At 38.4% G+C, this 24,255-nt stretch overlaps 1 pseudogene; it reads left to right on the top strand.

The window, feature by feature from the left end:
* Positions 1-18,837, top strand: LOC147887571 (uncharacterized; annotated as a pseudogene).
* Positions 18,838-24,255: the final 5,418 nt, after the last annotated feature.

Raw genomic sequence — 24,255 nt, 5'->3', positions numbered from 1 at the left:
ATGAGAGCATTGGAACCTTTGGCTGGTTCCATATTCTTTTTGTTTACCTCCTCTGTTAGCAAACTGCCTTCAACATTTTCACTTGTCAAACCACTGGTAGGGGCAAAATTACTGTACGAAAGGTATCCCAGCTCTCTGACAATGTAACCAATAAGAACATAGCATTTATAGGGTATGGAAACATAATATTGCAAAGACAACTGGCTAAAAATGGTGTTAAACTCGTTAAGATGATTTGACATAGAAGTCCCTTCCGTCATCTAGGTCAACCAACTATTTGAGCCAGTAGACTTGAGAAGTTACACTTTGCTTCTCATATAGGTCACATGATTTCTGCCACAACTCATAGCTAGTGGTCTTATCTTTGACATTGAAGTAGACGAATTTGGACAATGTCAACATGATGGTGGACTTGGCAAGCTCATCCAACTCCTGCCAATCTTCCTGTGATACCCCCTTTGGTTTGACATCTTTTTGCTTGATTGGCCTAATTTGCTTTTTTTTCACAAGAACATTGTAAATCTACTCCTTCTAGAAAGGGAAGTTGGTACCATCCAACTTCTCAATATTAAACATGGCGTTGTTCGAAGATGATGCCATCTATACCCTGGAACAACAAAAATAATAGAAAATTAGAAAATCTAATTTGGGTAGAACAACCTGGTCACAAATTGGCCAAATCAAAGCAAATTACTATTACCACACAAGCACACCAAAACTGGTCAAAGACTAGGCATGAATCATAGCATAACCATCACATGGTCCAATTGGGCATAGATCAATGTCCACAAGGATGACCTACAAATGCAATTATAAGTGACCACAATTTATTTCATAGCATACGGCGAGGTTTCCGTCGAAGGTAACTCTAGCATACCTGATCCACCTTGTGGTGCTTTACCAAGGCACTCACACTACAAGGCTTCAAAAAACCTCACAACACTATAGGGGCTGGCAATTTTTAACGTGACCACAACACCATACATCGTGAGACGAATATACAATTGATCACACTTTGTAGAATTTTGATCTCAGCTTGAGATCACAGCAAGACATAAGATTTCTGTCAAGAACAAAAATTCTAGTAGCACAAACAAACTGTCCACTGTAATGTGTCAGCACTCCAAAGCAACCTAAAACCTGCACCCTACAACCTGTATACCTGTGACCTCTGCAACTTGTATACGTGCACACCTATAACTTGTACACCTGTACACTTGTATACCTGTAACCTGTTTCTTGTGACCTATACATGTCACAACTCTGTACTTCAACCAAAAGAATAGAAAACAACAAAAGTTGGGTTACCTTACTGTAGTTATGATGAGGATGTGTGCGAGAATGAAGATAGGCCTGAACGGAGGCCTAAACGAGCTCAAATAAAAAATTTGAGGTCGTCGAGCATTGCCCACCTGAAATATTTTTTAAGCTCCCCATGCATGTCAAATCTCGCACGTTGCTGTGAAGAACACCTGCAGAGTCCTGAGCAACCCTAGGCTCTGATACCAGTTGAAGAGAGTGCAGAGTGTGTGTACAGTAGTGTAGAGCGTGAGCTTGGAGAAGATGACACGCACGATAGTGGACACCTGTCACAATGTGTGACTAGGGTTTTGAGAGTCCTTATTAGTATAGACTACAAACAATGAATGGTGTCTGCGGCCGCCCACTTACTAGGGCTGGAACATTGGGCTTTACCACCCCAACACACTTTAGTAATAATCTTTTAGCATTTTGTTCTTACTTGGAGGAACACACCTACTTGCCCATGATTACCATCTCATCTTATCTAGAAACTCTTCTTCACCACCTATGTAAAGGTCCCCTCCCCTCGTAGAGGCTCATCTGAGCACAATTAAAAAAGGGTGTACTTAACAAAAAGCCCCCCCCCCCCCCAATGCAAACGAGCTTACAAAGCAGACATCACAGTATAAGGTCCCCACTTTTGAAGATCCTTGCTATAGCCTTAGGAAAATAATATTTTGCCCCTTTTTATTGCATTTGAAAGCTCTTTCCAAGCTCTACATACCTCCTTTTATATATTTTGTGACTCCCTTATAGTTTAGGTATAAAACATCATTTTGTCATGGCACCAAAAAGAGCAAGAATGCGGAGATAAAGGATAAAACACACAATTTTTGGCATGTCATGGTGGGTAATCAAATCACACAAGACACATAATGTTTGGCATTGAATGGGTTATCAAATCACACAAGTCACACTACAAGAAGATGACCAAGTAAAATTTTATTGCTAAATTTGCTTATTTGATATGTGATTTTCATCCTAGCGTCCACTCACATGGTCCAGTTTTTGGGAGAACTCATGCCATTAGCACTTAGGACATTTTTCATACAATAATAATTAATGGGAATTATTGTGTGTATTCATGTGTTGTTCTATTTAGCAAAACACAAGTCATGGCTTTAAGAAAAAAACTATAAAATTCCCTAAATTCCATAGACTTGATCTTGATATGGTAATGAGAGTGAGGATCACTCTTTCTATCACATACTTTGGTATACATTCATATATGGATGGATAAATGATATGTGCAAAAGTTATGTTCATCTTTTTCATGTAAAATGTTAAATGGATTGCATGGAAAAGGGTAAACATACTTGAAATTGTTAAAACATGCTCCCATCCATCTTTCCAAGGCCCAGCTTGCTTGTTTAGTAGCCTATGTGGGTTGGAACCATTGGGAGCAAGCCTAGGTCATTGACTCTCTCTTACCTTGCTAGGAAGGTTATGTCCTTGGGGGACATATGCTGTTAAGGATTGTGGGCATAGAGTGGGAGTCCATGAGGACACATTCCCTCTGAGGAGCCAAGGGGAACCAAAATGGCTTGGCCCTACCAGAGAAGAGGAAGATTGTTCATGAAGGCTCCCAAAGGAACTAGGGTCTCCAAATTCTAAATAATGTATGGATAGCTATCAAGATGGCCTATACACAAAAATTAATCTAGTACAGTCTGTACAAGGACACTTACAACTTGTACAAGTGGAATGATCTATACAATAAGATTGGTCTATTACAGGGAGTTTAAGGATGGTTATGACTTGTATAGGTTGTGTTGTTATTTCAAGTTCTATGAAGTTGTTATTTCATGTTCGATTGTTGTTTTTGATAGTTGTTCTTTCAATTTCTACATATATCATCTGAAAGAACTAGTGAATTTTGTAATTAAGGAACCTATTTTTAAAGGTCAAATAGTGTGGTAGGATTAATTACAAAATAAAAAGGACTTGTGAAAAGCGAGTGGATAGTTTCTTTAGCACTATCCTATGGATGGGTGGACTTGATGAGTTGAGTGGTTTGTGATTAGATTAATGCTAAGTTAACTTGTAAGTAAATTTAGGTTACATATTATGTGATTGTATTTTAGAGATAATGCTTCCCTTGTGATGTAGAACTAGGCTTCTTTTCTTGAATGAATTCTTACTTAAGAATAGGTCAATTTTTAGCAAGAAAATGATACTACAATCTTAAAGGACTACCAAAAACATCTTGACTTGGATACAACCACCTTTATATTTGTTTGATTTATGGTTTTACTTTGTGATTTGCTTATGTAGACCTATTTAGATGCATGGGTTGGTGTGTTGGTAATTTGGAAGGTGAAAAAAACTTGGAAAATTTATTATTGGTGGTAATATTCTTTACCCATGTGTGAGTTGTCATTGGATTCTTAGAAGATCTGCGTGAGTTGTCGTTGGTGGGTTATTAGAAGACTTTTAAATATATAACCATTTAGTATTTAAATCATGGGTGACTGGAAGAAAAGCTATTTGTTTAACCTCATCATCACTAGTACCTACCCCTTGTGTTTGTAGTAATTGAATCATGTTCGAGAGAAAAATCTATGTAAAACCTATATGAGGATCACATCTGAATAAAACTCAATCATGTTCCTATTAAATATAAGTGTTATTCTTTCTTTGCCATAATTTCCCCATGGAGACATGTGGTGTAGGGTCCCTACTCTTATGTGGGAACTTTATTCTTAACCAAGGTCCAGAAACCATACCCTTTTCAATAGACATCATCATTTTTCTTTACCAATTATGAGACAAGAAATAGAAACCTCGGCACTCACTTACACTAACCTTTGGTCATGCTACCAAGTGGAATAACTTGTGGACACCTAGCACGAGGGCTAGTACTATCCACAAGTGGGTTGGGAAAAAAAGAAAAAGCACCCATTTACAAGTCCACCCAACCACCCGATTTCCTTTGTGAGAAGTGGAGTGAACCATGAGGTTTCCTAAACTACCACACTATTCTCATATATGAAATTGCAAGACACAATTCCTTGACCTTATTAGCACATGTGCTTTAATCGTTACAGAGCCGGCGGTTAATATACCTAGGGACCATTATTCCCCTCTTCTCCCTGGGGGCCCATATTGTAGGGTTCCAAGCATGTTTTTTCTCTATAGCTTGAAGGTATCTATAACTAAGTCTAGAACTTGAATAATTGCACTAATTGCAAAAGATAGAAAGGTGGGCTTAATATTGTCATTTTTGCTTGCCAACAAGCTTTCTACAAGCTCAATAATAAGCCATTGGCAGCCTTGTAGGGCTCCATTATTAAGTCTATAGCTTTCGGTGGTGTGCACCATATCATCCCATCATGGGGCTTCATTACGTAGATAATAAGTCCCATTCTTATTGACCCTAATGCAATTAGAACTCTTGCCCCACATATAAATAACTTACAATTTTCTTGTCCTTAAGAAGGAAAAAAGTAACTTGCTGACCAAGCCACATATAGGTGCAATCATGTCCTCTTAAGAGGTCCTTTTTATAGTGCTAGACATGGTTTTTTGAGTGTTGTATGATGTTGGTTTTGAGATTGCAAGCACACATAAGATGAGTGGATTTTATTATTAAGTCACAAGCATATTTGTATTTTAAAGTACCTTTTGAGACCAACTTATCTTATGTTATGCAGGATGAAGATTGAATAAATTTGAATTTTGTGCCTAGATTATTTGTGTGAGAGAATGTTTATGCAACCTTAACTTACTATGTGAATCATGGCTATGATTTGATCCATGTGGTTATATAATCATGAATCACCAAAAAGGTGTGCATGTAATTCTCTACATTATAATTACAACTTGCAAGCTAATATGCAACCATGCATGCTAGGACCATCAACCATTCAAGAGCTTGAGATCTTGGGCCCAAAATCTTGGATGGTAGGTGAATATTAATCAATTTCTAAATGTGTGAGGGGGAGGGGGGGAAGAGAGACACACACATGCTATGCATTTTAGTTTTTGGTCCCTTTTAAATGATGAACCATCCTCTTTTTTTAGTAGTGCAAAACCAAATAGAGATCTCATGTGGTAGATATTTTTTCCGACAAAGGAATACTAGACTTTCTTATGGAAGGGGGCTTATTCCTCTAGACTTAGGTGTGCCTAAACTAGCTAATTAAGTGAAAAAATCCACACATAGGTACTAGAATTTTTCCCCTAATTAAAGACTTTTTTTGGTTTTCCCCTTACATGAGGAGCATAAAGTGCCCACCGTGAGAGGGGGGGGGGGGTGAGGGAATAGGGCTATGTCAAAGAGGTGTTAGGGTGGTTAGTACAAGCACTTAAGATCTATGGCAAAAATATGTGGATTTGAGATGGTTTGATTAGCAAAAGAGAAGAAGAGAGGAAGGGTGTGGCATCGGCCCATGACTCAAGGGGGAGGTAGAGAAGAAAGAAGAAGAAGATGCACGAAGAAGTATACATTCTTATGGCATAAGCCAATGATCCATGGCCCATGATCCAAGGGGGAGGTAGAGAAGAGATAAGAAGAAGATGTATGAATAAGTACACATTCTTACCCTTGAATTTAGGCTAGATGCACTCGTTTTCCTATAAGATTTTTGTGAAAGTGTACACCCTAGTAGCATTTGTGGCTTCAAAATTTCTGTAAGCTTGTGAGGAGGGGTTGGGTCTTTAAATAGGTTAGGCATGCATGCATGAAGGGCCAATATAGTGATTTAAAAATTCTCTATGTGTGCTAGTGGAGATTAATTTTGTCATGCTTGCATGGACACCTCTCCACTTAACTCAGTCCCACTTAAGCTCATTGAGTCACTTTCCCAATTTAACTTTAACTCATTTCCACTCAAGCTCACTCACTTTCACTCAATATCACTCTCCACTTTAACTCACTTCCACTCAAGCTTACTAAGATATCTCTTTAGTTAACTCAATAGGCCTCTTAGATGGGATTCCCACCCTCTACCATTCTGCTAAATCTTGGGCTTTATTTTTGGCCCTATAACTAAACTTTTATCAAGATATTTAATCTAGAGTTTGTTTTTAATCAAAGACCAAGGGAGATTCTATTTTTCTCTATTTATTTTTCCTTCCTTTTTCACAAATTAAGGCTTTAATATTTTTACCCTTTTCTCTGGGGGTGGCCTTGTCTGGCAGGGGAAAAAATGAAATTTGAAAACATCTTATTAAACTTTTATTACAACTTGACCTAGGGATCTTACATCCTCACCAACTTAAAAAACTCAAAGTGTCCTCACCTTGAGATAAAATTAGGGTAGTTTTGGATCAAATCACTCTCTTTTCCAATGAAGCATCATTCACAAGGTATCCTATGTATTTGTTCATTGTTCTATTGCAAAGTATCCTTGTTCAAGTCTGAAGGATGCTGGAAGTTTAAGGTGTTGTCTTGGGTTACTAAGAGTTGTGTATCATCAAAGATGTGGGTGGGGTCTAGCACATAGCTCTTAAGACAATTTACATGAAATATCTTGTTAACTTTCAAGTGTGGGGGCATTTCAAGTTCATCAGCTTGTGATCACTAATCGTATTTGTGATGGTATATGGCCCACTTTAACATGGTTTTATCTTCTTGAATTTTCCAAAAGTTAGAGAAATTTTATTGGGCTTGATTCAAAAGAGTACCATGTCCCCTCATTCAAAAGTTATTTGGGTATGGTTGAGGTTAGCATAGCTCTTTTGGCAATCTTGAGCCACCAATGATAGATATAATACCTGCATTAGTGGTTACTTTAAAGGCCTTATAGAAATCTAGTAGGCTTAGGACATGCTTAGGACTAAGAAATATGTTAAAGCATTCTTCACCTTGACAAAGCTTTCTCCAGCCTCCTTTGTCCACATAAAACTTGTGTACTTTTTCTTCAATAAGGAAGCCATTTGCTTAAATAATCCTTCACAACAATGCGATACCATGTAGTAAGACCAAAACTTCTCACACACTCTTTGGTTGGGGCCACTCAATGTGACTACCTTGATCTTAGGGAGATCAATGGAAACTCCATGCTTGGACACCATGAACCCAAGATATTCCACCTTATATGTGAATAAAATTCACTTGCTTCTCTTGGCATCTAGGTGATGCTCTCTTAGAAATTGTAAGATGCACTTTACATGTTGCTCATGTTCTTCTTCATTCTTAGAGTACACTAATATGTCAACAAAAAACGTGAGTACAAACCTAATACATCTATCATTAATCCATTGAATGTAGCTAGCACATTTGTGATGAGCCTAAAAGGTATGATGGTGAATTCATAATGTCCATAGGAAGTATCCAATCCTATGTTTGGAATGTCTTCATCTTTGATTCTAAGAATTTCGATTAATTTTGGTGTACACCTTTGACCTATGGAGTCTGTCACAAGCAATTCATCAATCTTGGGTATAGGGTATTTGCTCTTAATTATTGCTTTATTTAGCCCACAATAGTCAACACACAAATTTAGTGTGTCTCATCCTTCTTCTTATTTGCTCTTAATTATTGCTTTATTCAGCCCATAGTAGTCAACACACAAATGCAATATCTCATCCTTCTTATTGAATAAGATTGGGGCACTTAAAGGTAAAACACTAGAGTGGATGAAGCCTTTATCTTTGATCTAAGTAGAGATTGATTGCATGATCAACCTCTCTCTTAGATTGAATTTGGGAGAGTTCTTCAGGGAATACACCCTCAAATTTCATAAGCCAACTAGGCTCCTTCTTTTCATACTTAGACTCTAATGAGTTAAGCTTTAGGACAAAAACCATTTGTTTCTTCCTATAGACCTTGGTAAGATTTGTAAAGCTTAATATAGTTGAAGAGTGGGCTCACCGTGTACTCCACTTATGGCGACTTGTCCTCCCAATAGATTCATAAACATGAGCAACTGTTCCTTGCACCAAAGGATTGCATTATGCTTTTCTAACCAATACATACCTAAAATCTCATAATAGATGCCAAAGGGTAGGATCTTGAATTTTGTACAAATCTCCTCCCTTTATAGGGTAAACTTGGCCTCTTACACTGAAGTTTTTGACTTACTATCTACTAGATGTTTTGTGTGAGTGTAGAAATTCACCTAGGGGATAAAATAGAATGGGTGCTACCAAAATATATCAAAATGGTGAACTTATTATTCTCATACTTGTTAGGAGTTTGGATGATTAAAAATTGTTGGTTCTATTCTTGATGCTTGATGGCTCCATGAATATGACCCATAGGTTCTCCTTCCTCTACTACATAGATGTGATTCACCCTTGCTCTTGGAGGATTCCTTCTCAGATTTTCCCTTGGTGCTCTTTGCATTTGGCCTAATAAATCACTAAGGAGACTTATTAGTCCTACCTTGCACTTGAAGGTGCCTCTAAGGGGTTAACTTGAGACCTAAGATTCAAGAATTGGTTGAATTGGGTGTCATCAATCTCACATTCATACTCTTGTAGACAATATTCCTTTGTAGTGTGCAAAAGAGAAATGTTTATTTTGCACACATGGGTTGACCTATAATCATGCCATTTGATGTCTTCTTATTGGTAGGATGTTTTGCTTTGATTGTTTGTATGAGAATGCAAATTTATTCTCCTTGGTCATGTTTGATGAGGTAGTTCTTTGGGCTTCGGTATGTATTTCATTGTTACATGTGACCTCTCTTGTTGATTTTTGGGTATCCAAATTTGTCTTATGGGCATGTATGTGGCTTCTAAAATGTTGAAATCTATTGTCAAATCTTGTTTTATATAATTTTGGACTCTTTTTGGGATCCAAATTTCCATTTGAACATTTTGTACCCATAGAGAATTCTTGGAAACCCAAAATTTTCTTATGTTAGATCTTTGGGTATGTGACTTAATTTTTTACCTAAGGGCACTGACTTCCTTGGATTTGAGGATGCTTTTGTGTAGCACATTTGTGATGGTTGTGGTGGCAATGTACAATTGGATTTGGGTATACATTTATGCTTCATTTGTGATTGTAATTTTGACTTTGTACCCAAATTTTATTAGTAAATCATCTCTTTTTTTCCATATTTTCCTTATGACATGACACGTTATCTTATGTAAGTACTTGATGTGCTGTGGATAGAGATGGTAAATGACCTTGGTTGCTCTTTTGCTACCTTGATATTCCACACATATGACTTCTTTGGCAATAGCATAACCTTGGGCCTGTATCCTATATTTTTTGAGTTAGATTTGATGTCAACAAGCTTAACTCATCCTCTGATGGCAAATCTTGTGGGGCTGACTAATTGCTCAAGAAGTTGGTTTGCATAGTGGGGAGAAAATTTAATTTAAGATTGGCTACCTTGAATATTGAAATATATCTAACCATTTTTTCAATCAAGGTACCTTTCCTTGGCCACTACTTACGTGAATATCACATTATATATTGAGGAATGCGATGGAATAATATTGAAAGATATCTAGCCATTTTTTCAATCAAGGTAGGAATTGCTTTTTCTTAGCCACTACTTACTTAATATCACATTAGATACTAAGGAATGCAATGGAATAATATGAAAACTATGAATTCCTTCCATGTTATTGGATTGACATAAGGATGCCCATATACCCGATTGTTTGGGAGAAACCGACAAGAGTAATATTTTTTTATAGGATTAATTGAATCCCATCCAAAGACTTAAAATTTTCATAAACCATGGAGTTATGATGATGAGCTCCTATGTCTAGTAATGCAACATGAGACTGTGTGTATAGACCTGAGTTGAATGAGGATATGGGTATCTAATCCTCATTCACCATCAAAATCCATCCTAGATAGAGGTTTTGATTATCACATGTAATTTTAACTTATTCAAGATCTACACAAGATTATCATTGATATTCCATCATCTTTAATCATTGCTACTTGTGGTCACTTTCGATTTGTTTTCAACTTTCTTTTATTTTTGTGTGCCTTGCCTTTGGCTACATGTAATCTTTCAAGTATTTCTTGAGTTAATGGTTCTGTATACTTTTTTACTTGTCCACTAATCCAATTTGGCATATCCTCACCATCTAGAGTGGCACGCTTTTGAGCCATGCTACTAAAAGTTTTTACAATCACAAAAGGTCCTAGCCCTCATTTTTTGAGCTTACACTAACTTCCACTAATCAAATTTAGCATATCCTCACCATCTAGAGTGGCAAGCTTTTGAGCTCTTATATTAAAAGGTTCAACAATAACACCATGTTGGAGAATACTGAAATTTTCCACAAGTTTGGGATATGTGGTCAAAACTTTGGATATTTTATAACTTGAACACCACTACTCCAAATTATATGCTTTAGGGTTTACTAAACTCCATTTTTCAACAAGTTCTTTTCCAAAAATAGGTCACATGATAGAGTTTTGAGAAAGATATGGACGTGTTATCTTTGTTCAACTTTTTTAGTATTCAACAATGGAACTTGGGAGATTCCCAAATTCACCAATATGGTGTTCAATTACAAAAGGTCCAAGCCCTAATTTTTTGAGCTTACTTGTGTGTTTCTTTAGTGTATAAGCTAGTACAAGGTCCCTTATTTTTTGTAGTATTTTGTTATGATATGAACATCATGGAACCTTTTTTGTATCCATTTTTAAGGCATAAATTTTTGCAACCTCTTGGAATTTAGCTGTGCACAATTTTTCCAGCTGTAAAAGTCTGGTTGAGAGAACATGGTCATCCCCCCATTGCAATTGGCTACCCATAGAGTCAATATCAACAATTCCAATGAGAGCATTACATCCAAGACATATAACATCTTAAATAGTATTTTTCCAATGGCTCTTTTATAGGCAACATGATATACCCATAATATGAAATGCAATTTTTTAGTCCCACTTGTTTCTTAAGTTACTAGCAATATTTGTGAATATTGTGCATAATATTTGTGTACTCTTAGCCTCGGGGGGGTCACTATGTATAAACCCTCTATACCACGTGCGTTCCAGGCATATTTCTAAAATCCCTTATCTGTAAATTTTTCATTAATAAAATGTACCCCTTTTCTATACAAATCTGTAAATTTTTTCCAAAACTATTTAAAATAGTCCCTTATGTATATTTATTTATGTAAATTTTAGAAATAAAAAATATCCTTTTGTTGAACTCACGTGATAGGGTTACATATGATGAGTGACCCCCCCGAGCTCTTAGCTTGACCATTAGCTCGTGGGTGATAAGGTGTAAATTTTCTATTTATGGCCATGAATTCACTAAAACAAATGTTGAATGACCTCATTTAGAAAGTGTCTCTATCATTAATCTTATGAAGAAATGGTCATGCAATAATTGCGTAGTCTTTCTTGCATGAGCCTTTGTCGTGGCTTGATCTTCTCTCCACTTTGCTAGATAATTCATTATCACTATGATGTATTGAGCATGCATGTGTGCAATGTGTTGGGGGATTGATTGCTCTGACAAAGTCTATGCTCCATTTAGCAAATACATGCACCCCCATTACAAGTCAAAGTGACATTTTATCTTTAAAGATCAAATGCTTTGTGCATTGGCATTGATCACATGACTTAACATAGGCCTCAATGTCTCCAAAGAGAGTTGATCACAAAATCCTAGCTATCAAAATGTATTCAGTAGTTGTTTCTATTGAGAAATGTGGTCCTTTATGTGCATTTTCCAAGATAGTAGGATATTTTTTTTGCTACACGTATTTGTAGATTTTTGTTTCTATTGAGAAATGTGGTCCTTTATGTGCATTTTCCAAGATAGTAGGATATTTTTTTTGCTACACATATTTGTAGATTTTTGTTTGTTTCTCTCTCTCTCTCTCTCTCTCTCTCTCTCTCTCTCTTGCATGTTATAGATGTATCTCTATTAGTGCATAAGATGTAACCTTCTTATTCAATGCATGAGATTTAACCTTCTTCTTCAATGCACTTTTTTGCACCTGTGATATGCCTTCAACAAAAAATGATTGTCTGGGATAGATACTCTACAAGATATATCCCACATTTTGGTGATATTGTATTAAAAAATATTGTAGAATGGACTAATGGCTCCTTATTTTGACATTGTTTCCCATTTGTGACATATTCGATTGAAAGATTTAATATCTTATTTTAGTACTCATTTTACTACTTATCTAAGCAAGAATCTAAGTGCTCGTTTGAAGAACTTTCATTTAGCTGTTCTCGCACTTTGAAATAACCATAAGAGAGAAAGTAAAATAACAATGCAAGTGACACAACAATGAAGACCAGAATTCTTATTAAACTCATACAAGAGTCTCTCTAGCAATACAATTCATGCTTTTCCTTTATCCATCTTGGTGATGTGATGATAGAAACATCACACACCATGCATTCATGCAATATGCTCTCAAGTTGTCCTCTATCCCAAGACCTCAAGCACCTTCAAAGGTGGAGAAAGCTAGTAGGGAGCGAGGGAGATGAGTGGGAAGAAGAAGTACCTTTACAAGAGATGAGTACTCCAACTTATCACTAAGTATAATACATAATAGAGAAGAGCATAGCTTGTAGCATGAACTTGCATAGGATTCACACTCCTCTTTTGCAACTATAGGCTTGTTCATTTGCATGTACATTGAGCAATGAACATTGCATTGAATATTAGCTTGTGAAGTGAGGTGAGTATGTCCTTTTATGCATGAAATGCACTCACACACACATGCAAAATTTTAAAATTTTGTATGTAAGATGATTGATCTCAACCAATCATCTATGGCTAGCCCATGCAACCCCTCTCTTGTGTGTAGGCTTGGGCCATGTGTACCCCCCTTTCCTACTTAAATGGTGGGCTATTGTTTTCTTATTGGCTTGAAAAGTGGCTTATGCTTGGTAAGCATGAGATGGTGGGCTTGTCGATGTCACATGTGCAGGGGGGCCATGTGGGTTTGCCACCTTGTGCACAAAATCTCCTTGCATGCCACATAGGCAAATGTGCATGCATGAGATGTTAGGGCATGTGGGCATGCCCACATGCCCACTTGCTCCACCCTTTGCCTTAGCTTTGGGAGCATTAATATTGTACATTATGCTCATCTTTGCCCCATGCATCATTTTGGCCTTATATGAGGCCCTAGCAGGTAAATTTAATACCTCCTAACCCTCCCCATGGGTTCCTAGCATTGAGGTGTTGAGATTACATGAAAAATAAAACCTGGTATTACCTGCCTATATAAGCAAGGCAAATGCCTTGCTACCTATGGCACGTAGGACCCTAGCCACTTGGTCCTTGGCCCTAATGGATTATTTTAAAGGTATTTTGCATGTCCTTTTAGAGTCTAAATGAAGCCTTTACCCCAGTTTTCTTGGCTCATAGTCTTTTCCCCCTTTGGTCCCTTTACCTTCAGGACTGGGACTATAAATGCTAAAACAAACCATTACACTCATAGCCTTTGTCCTTTTAGTCTTACCTCATTTTAACCTTTACTATGAGTGCTAAAGCTTTCTTCTATCTCATAGGTTTACCCATTTGGTCCAAAGTATTAGGCTTCCCTTATGGCTCATTTACCTCTTTGGTATCCACCACCTTGAAGTTCTTCTTGCCTCCTTGTTTAAAGTTGATTTTGGAGACTATCATTGTGTGGTGGATGATAGCCAATGGGCCTTTGCAACTTTACATACTCTCTCATCTCTTCAAGGATGCTCGCACAAAATTTTTCAAGCAAAGTCTATCCTTCAATAGACAGTGGCTTTGAGATATAAGTCCCAAAACTTATCTATTTACTTGTGGATATATTCTTGAGGGTTAATTTTCAAGCTTTGTGAGGACCTTACCTTTGGTATTGCCTCATAGGAATTTCTTCACAATAGCGATTCTCATATTCCTCCATGTTTTTTGAGCTTTCCCTTAGAATTGTAAGCTTGCCCACCATTGTTACAAATGCATGGAAACATATCACAACTTTGAGGATTCCAAAAAATCCTCATCTCCAAAAGCCACATCAAATTGCTGCCAGCACCTTGTCTATGGCCGCAAAAGTTCCATCTTAGGTGAGGATGGTAATGTTCTCCCCCCACCCCCCCCTTTGAACTTTCTCATTTTTCACGATCGCTTCCATGTAGCATGGCTTTGCCTCTTGACCCATCCTTTTGACCTCCTTGAAGTGCTAGAAATTTTTATACATAAGTGGCACCTACACATGGCTCCCCTATACATGTGGCACCTACACATGGCTCCCCTACACATGTGGCATCCAAAAGCCCACCATTTGATGCTTACCACAAGTACAAAGCTATTGGCTAGCCACTTTTTTAGCCAATAAGGGAAGGATAACCCACCATTCTAGCCCACCATTGAAGAAGGTAAGCGGGGAGCACACATGGCCAAGGCCACACACAAGAGGGAGGGTGCATGGGCCAGCCAAAGATAACTCGTTAAGCCACCTTTTTGACCCCAATCAGCATCCACATAAAATTTCAACAAAATTGTGCATGCATGCTTGTGTGAGTGAAACTGAAGCATAAAAGGCATCCTCCCTTCATTTTACAAGGTAATGTTCATGAGGATTTGCAAAGAGGAATGCAAATCCTATGCAACTCCATGCTTCAAGCAAAAGCTCTTCTTTATTATGTATTATGCTAACCTTATGTAGTACTAATTAGGGTTACTCAAAATCCTCTTCTCTATTATATATTATGCTAAGCTTATGTAGTGCTAATTAGGGGTACTCATTTCTCATAAAGGTACTTCTTATTCCCCCTCATCTCCCTCACTCCTTGCTAGCTCTTTCCACCTTTGAAGGTGCTTGAGGTCTTGGGACAGAGGGATTCAAGCATGTTTTGTGTATGCATGGTGTATGATGCTACTATCATCATAACACCAAAGATGGACCCACATTGTATTGTTAAAAAGACTCATTCAATGAGTTTAATAATACAATTTCCTTTGGAGGGGGGACCGGCTCCATGAGTATTCCGATCCTCTTTGCTTGTGCCATTGCAATGTTAATCTTTTTCCTTTCTCTTGTGGTTAATAAATGCCATGTTAATTAATGAAAGTTCTTTATTTACGCCAACCAAGCACTTATTTTCTAGCTAATATAATAGTAGAAAAATGAATAGAATAACTTATTTGCAAATGTTATGCAACCAAGAATTTAATTTGTACTAGCCTATTCCATAACATGGTTATTAGACCTACTAGGTTACTCTTTCCTTTCTTAAGGAGAGGGGGGTCTTAGATATCTATACTGGTAGAGGTCTAGCCACTTAGGATATGATTGTGTGGGACTTATTAATTGCATGTTTCAAGCCCATCTATTGTGGGTATGGCGCACACCATCGAGACATATGGTCTTAATAATGGAGCCCAAAAAGCCTATAGCTTACCATTATTGAGCTAGTGGGACGAGCTATCCCTTGGACACCAGCACTATTAAGCCCACCATCTATCTTATGTGACTACCCAAGCTCTACTTTTAGCTCTACTTATAGGTATAGATATTTGTGAAGCTAGATACAAAGAAGTATATTTGGAGTTTAGAAAGAAAAGAGCTTAACAATCATGGCTAAAAGTAACCAATAGAGTAGGATAAGTATAGATAATATAGATTTGATGCCTCTAATGATGGGTCTTGGCTTGTGAACTATCTAGTTACTCATCTTCAATAAACCATGATCAACCTAGCATTACAAGATGAGGTGCATCATCAAATGCAAGTGCGTGGACTCCTTCCTAGTGAGATGGAAGAAAAGATTCCTTTGAGGGCTCTTCAAAAAGAGGAAATATTTCACGTAAAGAGGAGGATGTGCTAGGGCAAATGTCTCTATCCAAGGAGAGGGGGATGAGGAGTATCATCCTCATCCCTCTCATACCTCCGATAACGAGCATTCCCCAAGAAGGAGAAGGGTTTAGGCATAGCCCTAGCCCTTCAAAGGAGGAGGTCACCTAGCCCTCTTGCTCAAGTAAAGAGGATCACGATCAAAAGGGGAGGAAGAGGAGAAGATATCATTCATCATCCTATCCTTCCTCATCATCAAACTCATCCTCTTAGCTCAAAGCAGAAATAGTTTTTGGTACTGGCCATGCTAAAATTATAGCCACTTTCTTTGGATCCATCTTGATACCTTTGACTAAAATGATGTGACCAAGATATTCTATCTTGATTAGATAGGATTAGCATATAGCATAACCTCTCTTAATGTGTTGAATACTAAATTCAAGTGAACTTCATGCTCTTCGATGCTCTTGCTAAATACTAGCACAATGTTAATGAAATCAACTACAAACTTTCCCATAAAAGGTCTTAAATGATCATTCATGACAATCATGAATGTAGGTGGAATCCAAATGACATTACTAGATACTCATAATGACCAAATCTTGTCCTAAATGCTGTCTTATCTTTTACTTTTATTTCATGGTACCCACTTTTTAAATCGATCTTACTAAAGAAGATAATCAATATGAGGCATATGATACATGTGTTTAATAGTAACTTTATTCAAACCTCTATAATCAACATACATACAAAAGGAACCATCCTTTTTCTTTACAAGTAACATTGGAGCAATATAGGGAGAATAACTAGGTCTAATCAACCCTTTGCTCAAGTATTCATCCATGCTCTTTTTGACCTCATTGTCCTCCTTTAGACTAAATGGTGGTCTTGAACCTAGATTGGCTCCTAAACTGAGCGCAATCTTATGCTCCACGTTCTTGTGAGTAGGCAAACCATGAGTTAGGTTAGATTAAAAAAGATTGGTAAATTCTACTCATATCTTGTTAACAAGGTCTTGAGCTTTTCTAGTGGAACTACCACTAGTCAGAGAATCCATACTAGGATTTACTTCAAAAATATATATCACAAATAAATATATTTACATTCAATCTTGAGCATCTTTGTCGCCTTTAGTAGTTTCGCTTCTGAGAAGTCCATTGGCTTGGCCTTGAGGAAGTATGAGAAACTATGCAACCTTGCTTATGCCTTGGGTTTGGATAGCATGCCTAAACAAAATGACTACTCTTCTTACACAAATATGACCAGGCAGCCCACAATAATGACACACACCTTTAAAAGGGCTTGTATTAGATAAAGTCTTAGCAGGCTCTATCATTGAGGCATTTCCATTTGGCTGCCATTTACCAGGCACTTTTTGTGGCTGGTTTGTGAAGCCTTGGCTAGCTTGTGATGCATTTTCTTTCCCTTTCCTTTGTCTTGGACAGTATAAGCCTGTTTAGAAGCATTTGACCCACTCGTAAAGTTGCGCATTCGTTGCTCTTCTTGCAATAACAGCCTGCCACATCATCAAAAGATACAGGTGCAACAGGCAGTGTAACATTCAACAAGGTAACAAATGTGTGATAGCAAGGGGCAAGACTATTCAGTGTGACTGAAATCATCTTGTTATCCCCAATGCTCTCATCAATAGCTACAAACTAATCATGCAGATAAGTCAGCTTAGCTATGTGCTCAAGAATAGACTCATTATCAGTAGTCAAAAAAGACTTCATGTTTTACATTTTTGAATACATAAAAAAATTGTCATCTTCCTGAATTGCTACATAATGCTTTAATGGGGTTTTACACTAGATGAATCAATACATAGAGGTATGGAGAAACATTTGATTGTATATTTTTGCTTTATACCATTGAATGGAAAGGGATTGAGAGATTGCATGTCTGCTTCCTATACCTGATGGTTGTGCACAAATGAAGTATGATGAATTGAGTAAACTGTTGGTTGAATTTGGACTTGAGAAGCATCGCATGGTGGGCATTGCTACTGATGGTGATAGCTCCATGCTTGGTTGTAATGAAGGTTTGGTAGCAAAGTGAAGCATGATATTCCCCATCTTACAAGCATTCATTGTATTGCACATAGGGAAGCTCTCGATGTCGCAGATGCAACAAAACTTTTTTTTTTGTCTTTCATATATTGATAAGATTGCTAACAAGGTTTATTCTTGCATAGCTGCTTCTAGAATATGACATTTGGAGTTTCAATATTTTCTCAAGGAGATGAATATGCAAGCTCTTGAGGTGCTTCAAATACATGATGTAAGATGGTTAGTAAGAGGTAATGTCATGATTAGATTGACAAAGCTAATGCCTTGTCATTCTTAGCGTTTGGCAAGAAGGTGCACCTAATTGGTATGGAAAGCTGAAAACATATAAGGTTATTTTTTGCATTCACATGCTTGCTGATGTTTTGCATGAGAGCCAACAATTCCAGACAGATATTGTTGACATGTCTTCCATTACTACATGCATTGATGTATGTATAGCTTCGATGCAAAGAAAGTTTTTGCTGCAAGATTTTGGAAGAGGTAATTTGTACCTCAAAAATTTCATGTCTTGACACCAAAAGTGGAATTTCGCAACATGTAAATGAGGAGGGAAAAATATACGCACATGTGCTTTCTTATGCAGGAATTATAGGTAAGGATAGAAAGGGGATTCCCTTAGATCCATTTGTAGGTGATGTAATGACTTGTGTTGATCTTGTGAAAGGTCATTGATTGTATAAATGAAAGATTTCCATATGTATTTTTGTTCCATGCTGTAAAGTTGGCCCACAACATCATCCTTCAAATGCAAAAAGGCTGTGTAATACTTCAGAAAGGGAGGAGAAGGTAACCAAATGCAAGTCTTTTTACACTCCATCATTAAAACTATAGCTTTTGGCAATGCAAGACAATGTAGTTAATAAGTTTGAGTCCCACTTATTGTAGTGCAATTAAGAACCTAAATGTGTACAGATTATTCTTAAACTTTCCTTGTTTTAATACCAATGTTATGTTTCGCTTCTTTTAGCATAACGATTGCAAATGAGCTAATTATTTTCACATCTTGTTCTTTAAGCTATAAATAAAAATATTGGATGGAGTCTACAATAAGAACTGGTATCTAGCTTGGCATGCAACATGCAACAATAAAATTACATGAAAGTAGAATAGCTTGCATGATGACAACAATTGAGGACTTGATTCACATGAAGCCCCCCGCCCCCCATAAAGGACTTCATATTATTTAGCTTCTCCTAAGAGAGAGAGAGAAAAGTCTTCTTACAATTCAACTTTTGCAATCCTTACAAACCACATTGATGTACTTCATACATCATTAAGAACATAACATATTTGGCCAATCCTTTATCCCAAGGCATCAAGCACCTTCAAAATTGGGGAGAGCTAACAAAGAGCAAGGATTGACTGAATGGAAAAAGAAGTACCTTTACAAAAAAGAAGTATTCTTCTTAGATAGTGCAACATATTCAAGAGCCAAGATCTTTTTTTAGCTATCATAATAATGTAATACATAAAGAGAGGGAGAAGTTTTCTCTTTATCCCAACAATTGCCTTGTATTTACATTCCAATATCAAGTGATTGTGGGGTTAAAGGTCACTGTGCCTTAACCCCAGTTATGTATAATACTCAAACACATATATAAATGAATGAAAAAGAAGATTAGGGTGGTTCTGCACCCACCAAACTTGTGTGGCTCTCTGTCTCTCTCTCTCCTTCTTCCGTTCTTGCTTCCGTTGAGAGCACTCTCAACTGGTATCAGAGCTCGGGTGATCTAGCTGAGCGTGCGTGAATGCTTGGAAGCTCAGCAGCTCTGTGGGAGGAAGGAGAAGCTCTGTGGGAAGCTTTGTGGGTGACTTTACTTACATCCGAGTGTGCACAGACCTTGGAGAAATCTTTGGAAAAGTCACTTTGGCTTTGCGAAGTGGTTTTGAGAGCCTGTTAAGAGCTTTCAAAGAAAAAGTCGTTTTTTGAGCTTTTCCCTATTCCGTTCGACGACAGAGACTCCATATTGACTTGTAGAGGCAACTATTGCTTGCTTTTGGTGTCCACTTCACTTCAGGAGCTTGGAAACACCTTCATTCTTGAATCTGGGATCATTTCATTGGATTTCTGACTCACTGTGTCAGTTCCTGCGTTTTTTGCCCGGGTGTTAGAACTCAAGTTTGGAGCAACCATTTGCAGATCTGTCAGTTCCGGTGGACTCAGGAGGTCCTAAAACTTCTATGTTGCTCATCATTCGCACTCCAGTGGAGTTTACAAACAGCTCTGTTTCAAAAAACGTTTTTCAGCCCGTGTGTTGGACCCAGTGATTGAGACCACGGTTTCCAAAACCGTCTATCCCATTGTGTTCCGGACGCCCAAAAACCCCTACCTATCAGTTCTTGCGTGATTCGGTGGAGGATTTTCAGAGTTATAAATCTCTGTGTATTCGATTTCGTCTCTCTATTATGCATTTCTCATACTAAGGTTTTGAAACCTTAGATTTATGCCACATGGCAGTGGATAAGTGTTGACTCCCATTTCTCACTCATCGGTTGGGATTTTGGAGTTCTGGCAAAAGAGAGATATTTGCAGATTTTCTTGCTGAGTCCGATTATGCAATGGCGCCCATGTTTTGAAGCATCTCAGGTTCTATTTTCAGTAGCGCTCATTACCGTGGGACTATGATTTCTTGAGCATACCTTATGCAGATCACTCTGGTTGCAGTTTGAGCAGTGTGCGCTCATTCGTGGTATGCATTGGGTTGCAATGGATGATTTATAGGCCATTTGGATGCATTGCGGTCCTTGTTGGATGCGCTGATAGGCCCAAATTGCCTTGTGGGATGCTATTTTTTATGGACGCTTTGCACATGGATGCTATTTTATGCTGAGGGACAGCTTTGACACATTGCAGATGATGCACTGATAGTGCTATGCTCTCTTGGATGAGACATTATTGATGCATATGCCAGTGGACAGTGTTTATGCTTGAGTCATTTGGCACTTATTGGCATTTTCTTTTGGGCCAGATTTGCTCATATGGATGCATAGTATATGCACATGAGTCAGATGCATCTTTTGATGCTTTGAGCTTTGAATTTTGGTGATATTTCACTCTATTGTGGCATACACATTTGGGTGCACCTAGTATTTGGTGTGATTCTCTCTTGCAGGTACTAGCATTTGGGATTTTGTTTCATTTGCATCATGGCATCCTCTTCCATGTCTGAAAAGGAGTTTTTCAACATTAAAAAGTTTGATGGGACAAACTTTTCTTTGTGGAAAGAACAAATAAGGGATGTGCTTATTCAAAAGAAGCAGATTAAACCCTTGGCAGGGATTGAAGCTAAGCCTGCAAATATGTCTGAGGATGATTGGAATGAGTTGGATGCATTAGCAAAGTCTACTATTAGACTTCATCTTGCAGAGTCAGTTTATTTCACAGTAGTAAATGAGCAGACTACGGAAGATTTGTGGAAGAAACTGTGTGCCACTTATGAGAAGGAAACTGCCTCTAATAAAGTTTACCTCATGAAGAGGTTGTTTGAGCTGCAGATGAAGGAAGGGGTCTCCATTGCTTCTCACTTGAATGAATTCAATATTATTTTCAGCCAACTTCAGGCTCAGAAAATGAATTTTGATGCGGAGACTAAGGCAATATTTCTCTTATGTTCATTGCCATCCTCATGGGATACCTTCTGTACAACTGTCAGTAACTCTGCACCTGGTGGAGTGTTGAAATTTGATGATGTTGTGGGTAGCTTGTTGGCCGAGGAGATTAGACGGAAGTCTATGGATGGTAACAAGCAGGATGCAGCCTTAAATGTGCAAAGGGGTAGATCACAGTTCAGGGGGAAGTCCCAAGAAAGAGGGAAGTCTCGTAGCAAATCCAAGGCACGGAACATTGAGTGTTACCACTGTGGTAAGAAGGGCCATATGAAAAAGGATTGCTACAAGATGAAAAGAGAGCAAAAGAATAAGAAAAAGAATGCAAATTGGGGTGCAAATCAAAAGGAAGAGAGTCCAAGGGAGGACAAAGGAAAAGTGAAGATCGAGGAGATCAATGCAGTCACACATGATAGTGACAATGATGTTCTCTTCATGTCTACTTTATCTGCAGAGTTGCTTACCACTTCGGATGATGCATATTCCCAGGATTGGATTTTGGATTCTGGTGCTTCATTCCATGTTACTCCCCATAGGGAATGGTTCTCCACTTATGATAGTGGAAAGACAGGTTGTGTGCATCTTGGAAATGACTATGCATATGACATACTGGGAGCAGGTGACATAAAGTTTTCTTTTGCAAATGGGTCTGCATTTGTTTTGAAACATGTGAGACATGTGCCTAAGCTGACCAAGAGTCTTATTTCAGTGGGTCAGCTAGATGATGCTGGTTTTCACACCACTTTTGGCTTTCAGAGTTGGAAAATTCAGAAGGGCTCTATGCTTTTGGCCAGGGGTGCCAAGTGTGGGACTTTGTATCCCTTACATGTATCAGGGGTATTTGATCATGTTGTTGCAATAACCGAGCAGCCAAGCACTTCTTTGTGGCATTGCAGGTTGGGGCACATGAGCCAGAATGGAATGAAACTCTTATGCCGTTTGGGTTATGTACCGCATTTGAGTTTCTCTGATTTTGAATTTTGTGAGCATTGTCTCTATGGGAAGCAGACTAAATCAGCCCATAAAAGAAGGGGAAAGAAAGAGTTTGAAATGCTTGATTTGGTGCATTCAGACGTATGTGGTCCCATGCCTACACGGTCATTAGGCGGGGCTGAATACTATGTGACATTCATTGATGATGCAACTAGGAAAGTGTGGGCTTATGCTATAGCTCGAAAGAGTGATGTGTTCCAGGTATTTCAGAAATGGCTGGCCTTGGTTGAGAATTAGTTAGGTAGAACGCTTAAATGCCTACGGACTGACAATGGTGGAGAGTATCTCTCTCATGACTTTGAGCATTTCTGTGATACACGTGGGATTAAGAGGGAACTCACATCCCCTCGTACTCTAGAGCAAAATCCAGTTGCAGAAAAGATGAACCGTACCATTCAAGAAAGGTTGCAATGCATGCTTTCCAATGCAAGTCTTTCTGGTGGTTTTTGGGCTGAGGCAATGAAGACTGCAGTGCATGTGATCAATAGATCACCTAGTAAGAGTTTGGATGGTGGTATTCCTGAAGAGGCATGGAGTGGCAAGAAGCCCTCTTACTCTCATTTGCGTATATTTGGGTGTGAGGAATATGCACATGTGCCAAAAGAGCTTCGAAAGAAGCTAGATCCTAAGTCTAGGAAATGCATCTTTCTGGGTTATGGTAAAAGTGGAGAGATGGACTATCGTCTCTAGGATCCAGAAGCAAAGAAGATCATATGCAGCCATGATGTGGTCTTCAATGAGAAGAAGATGCATAAGGCACCCATGAGGGATGTGGAAATGAGGAGAATCACTTTCCAGGATGTGAATCCACCTGTATATGTTGATAGACAGCAAGCTGTCCATGCACCAAATGTGCAAGAAATGGTACAAGCAAGTACTCGCACAGGTATACAATCAAGGGTAGATGATGGATCATCTATTGGTGGAAATGATGAGCCAAATGTGGCTGATATGCAAGTGGGACAGCAAGCTGAAATGCCCTTGAGAAGATCATCTAGAGTGTCTAGACCGCCTGATAGGTTTGTTCCAGGGTAGACTATGTGATGCTTACTGATTGCGGGGAGCCTTCTTGCTACAGAGAAGCTATGATGCGTGAGGATCAACGCAAGTGGGAGTATGCTATGCAATCAGAGATGAGTTCACTTATGAAGAATAAGACTTGGGACTTGGTTTCTTTGCCACATGGAAAGAAAGCATTGCCATGTAAATGGGTCTACAAGATGAAGGTCACAGGTGATGATGTGCCTAGGTACAAGGCCCGTTTGGTTGCTAAAGGGTTCAAGCAAGAGAAGGGTGTGGACTTTGATGAGATATTCTCTCCGGTTGTGAAGATGACCACACTTAGATGCATGCTTGGACTAGTGGCAGTAGAGGATATGGAGCTTATGCAAATGGATGTCAAGACAGCTTTCTTGCATGGGGATTTGCATGAGGAAATTTACATGGTGCAGCCGGAAGGCTTTGAAGAAAAGGACAAAGAGCATTTAGTTTGCAAGCTAAAGAAGAGTCTCTATGGTCTTAAGCAAGCACCTAGAGAATGGTATCATAAGTTTGATGCTTTCATTCGGTCCCATGGTTTTAGAAGGAGTGAAATTTATCACTGCCTCTA

The sequence above is a fragment of the Dipteris shenzhenensis genome, chromosome 23, assembly GCF_047967505.1.
Source record: "Dipteris shenzhenensis isolate YYH24624 ecotype China chromosome 23, Dip_SZ_1.0, whole genome shotgun sequence".
Classification (NCBI taxonomy): Eukaryota; Viridiplantae; Streptophyta; class Polypodiopsida; order Gleicheniales; family Dipteridaceae; genus Dipteris; species Dipteris shenzhenensis.
The sequence above is the reverse complement of the archived record's forward strand: the minus strand, read 5'-3'. Positions and strand labels throughout refer to the sequence as shown.